The sequence below is a fragment of the Equus przewalskii genome, chromosome 27, assembly GCF_037783145.1.
Source record: "Equus przewalskii isolate Varuska chromosome 27, EquPr2, whole genome shotgun sequence".
NCBI classification, from domain to species: domain Eukaryota; kingdom Metazoa; phylum Chordata; class Mammalia; order Perissodactyla; family Equidae; genus Equus; species Equus przewalskii.
The window spans coordinates 21,752,485-21,756,028 of NC_091857.1; the positions used below are offsets into that span (position 1 = coordinate 21,752,485).

The following is a 3,544-nucleotide window of genomic DNA, read 5'->3' on the forward strand; positions in this document are numbered from 1 at the left end:
AGGAATTATTTATACCAAATCCTCACAACTATTTGGAAAGAAAATATTTTCTTTCTTGAGATTATATCAATAAATTTACTCAATATTGATGTGACTACACAAAATTTTATATGCAAAACATGGCCATAAACATCACAGAATTTGGCCTTTTTATAAGGTAGTTTATATATAAACAAAGTTACTCTTTCCTTGTCTGTCTTAACCTGTGAAGTATTGCAATGAACATACCCCCTCCTATAACTTTTCACTATGTACTAAGAACAAAGATGATTCCTCCCCTTGGAAAAGGTTAACAAACCTTAAATTCCCAGCTAGAAAAAACATTAACTCATAATTGTCAAATTTTGAAGTTTCCACAGATGGCACATCAGAAATAGATTAGGGCAGCTCTTACTTAAATCTTTCACCTAAGTAGTTCTATAAGAAGTTATGGTGTTAACCAAAAGAAGATACAGGTTTCTCACTAAACTTTGTTCCAATGAGTCTCAAAATTCGGTGACAGATTTTCAGTCTGGTTGTTTCCATTAAAAAGTACTGATTTTAGGGGCAAGCCCCATAGTGTAGTGGCTAAGTATGGCACACTCCACTTCATGGCCCATGTTTGAGGGTTCAGATCCCAGGTACAGACCTTTACCACTCCTCAGCCATGCTGTGGCAGTGACCCACAAATAAAGCGGAGGAAGATTGGCACAGATATTAGCTCTGGGTTAATATTCCTCAGGAAATAAAAAAAAGTACTGATTTTAAAAACTAATAACTTAAAACCACCACACACCCACAAACAAATGATCCACAAAACATTCTTCTTTCCTTCTGAAAGTTTTACAATGCATTGCTATCATTATTATCAAGTTACTATTAAACTTAAATGGCCAACTGAGACAAACAGTTCTGAGACGATCCTTCCACCACTGATTAAGATGGGGTTGACAGGTATTAGGGATAGTACTCATTTAGCCTTCTGAGCTTTCTGAGCAGACTTGGTAACATTGTCAGCTCCAGTAGCCTTCTTGTCCACTGTTTTGATGACACCTTCAACAACTGTCCATCTCATGTCACAAAGAGCAAAACGACCCAGACAAGAATCATCAGAGAAGCTCTCAACACACACGGGCTTGCCAAGAACCATTTTAACTACGGACGCACCACCAGATTTCAAGATTTTGGGGTGATCTTCCAGTTTCTTCCCAGAAGGGTGATAATCTTCTTCAGCTCAGCAAACTTTCAAGCAATTTGAGCTGTGTGACAACCCCACAAAGGTGTATAGCCAGGATTAATTTGGCCTGGACAGTTTAGGATAGTTACCTGAGCCATGAAGCTAGCTGCTTCCATGGGTGGGTCATTTTTGCTGTCACCAGTCACATTGTCATGATGAACATCTTTGACAGATTCATTCTTGATATTGAAGCCCACATTGTCCCCAGCAAGAGCTTCACTCAAAACTTCCTGGTTCATTTCAACAGACTTTATGTAACATTGTCTGGAGCAAAGATCACCACCATGCCACATTTGAGAACACCAGTCTCCATCAGCCCACAGGGACAGTCCTAATACCAACAATTTCATAGATGTTCTGGAGGGGCAGACAAAAGGGCTTCTCAGTTAAATAAGGTGGTGGTTGTATGCAATCCAGTGCTTCAGGTGGCGTGGTTCCACTGCATTGCGATCTTTATCGGTGACTTTCCATACCTTTAATCAAGACATGTTAACACTTGGCTCCAGCATGTTGTCACCATTCCAACCATAAATTGGCACAAATGCTACTGTGTTACAGTTGTATCTAATTTTCTTAATGTAGGTGCTGACTTCCTTAACAATTTCCTTATATCTCTTCTGGCTATAGGGTAGCTCAGTGGAATTCATTTTGTTATCACCAATAGTTAGTTATTTCACACCAAGTGTGTAAGCCAGAAGGGCATGCTTATGGGGCTTCCCATTCATGGAGATACCTACTTCAAATTCACTGACACCAGCACCAACAATCTGGACAGCACATTCAGCCTGAGATACACTATCATCTTGTTTTTGATAAAGTCTCTGTGACCTGAGGCATCAACAGAGGTCACATAGTGTTATCTGGTCTTGCATTTCCACAGGGAGATATCAATGGTGATACCACATTCACGCTCAGCCTTCAGTTTATCCAAGACCCAGGCATCTTTGAAGGAGCCCTTTCCCATCTCAGTAGCCTCCTTCTCAAATTTTTTTGATGGTTCTTTTGTTGATCCCACCACATTTGTAGATCATTGTAGGCCAGTAGTGGTAGACTTGCCAGAATTTACGTGTCCAGTGATGGTGGTGTTGGTATGAATCTTTTTCATTCCAATTTTGAGATTTAGCTGTGGTTTTCATGACACCTGTGTTCAGGTGGCAAAACTGTTATGAAAAAGCTAGAAAGAAAATCTTTACAATCTTTCTGGATTCCACCATGGTCTTCAAATAATGATATGTAACATATGATCTTATGCTTAAAGATAGAGTTAGTTTTTATCTTGTCTCTGGCTGTTCAATTTTGTCTCCAGGGCAGTCTTGGACCGTAAACCTAACTTGACCAAGAGAAAGATTAACTATACCAAACAGTAATATTTATTACCTGCTATTTAGAATTCATCCAGTTTCCCCACAAAGTACGCTGTACTAGCTTGTCTACATTGTTATTAAAAATATATACATTGATGTTATGTATTTTTTTTCAGTTTATATAACCCAGTTTTAGCCTCAAAATTGTGCCTAGGCTCCCTTGAGTCCAACGTATCTCGTACGTATTTTGACGGTACTTTTGCCTACTCTGCTTTCCCTTTATGCAGTCCCTCATGAGTCCTTTCAATAGCCAATGCTGTGCAATAGCTGAAGTTGGCACTGTGGGAAGGATAAATGAAATTATCCTTTGATGTATTTTTGGCTCCTGGCCACCCCTGGTTTGAGATCGCACAGGCTGATGGGAAGAGAACATATCAATGGAACCAGTAGATCTAAAGTTGAAGAAATAACGAAATCAATTTTAAACAAATTTTAAAGGGAGAATATTGATTAAGAATTTTGTATTTCGAATTCCTTGGGCTGTTTTAGTGAAAATTAAAAAGATAAATGAAAAATAAATCTGAGGCTGCCAGAGATTCTCTTTGAAATGTAGAGACTTGATTTCAAAGGGGAATCAGGAAGACACACACCCTTTGATCCTAAGTGGAGTGCCTCTTCTGATGCTACAAAAATGTTAAGAATGGCAGCATATTTGGATTCATTTTATGATGATACCAAAGCATCCTCTAATTTTATATCTTTAATCAAGTGCTCCTAGTGCTCTGATAAAAGGGACTCCAAATTGCTTGCACTCTTTCTGACCCTGCTGTTGGGAGGGCAGGATAATTTTAGTGAGGCTGTTAGCATTAATGTCATATCCCCCAAATGCAGCTGAATTTTGGGAAAATATTTAACACTATTTCAAAAAGAGAAAAGAAGACTAAAACACTAAATAACCTCAGGACAAACGAGTGGAAAGTTTCATATAGTTCATTTAAAATAAAATGAAATAGGAGGTAGACGG

General features: G+C 38.6%; 1 pseudogene; it reads right to left on the reverse strand.

Moving 5' to 3' along the window:
• Nucleotides 1–949: 949 nt before the first annotated feature.
• On the reverse strand, nt 950–2,321 carry LOC103565035 (elongation factor 1-alpha 1 pseudogene; annotated as a pseudogene).
• Nucleotides 2,322–3,544: the final 1,223 nt, after the last annotated feature.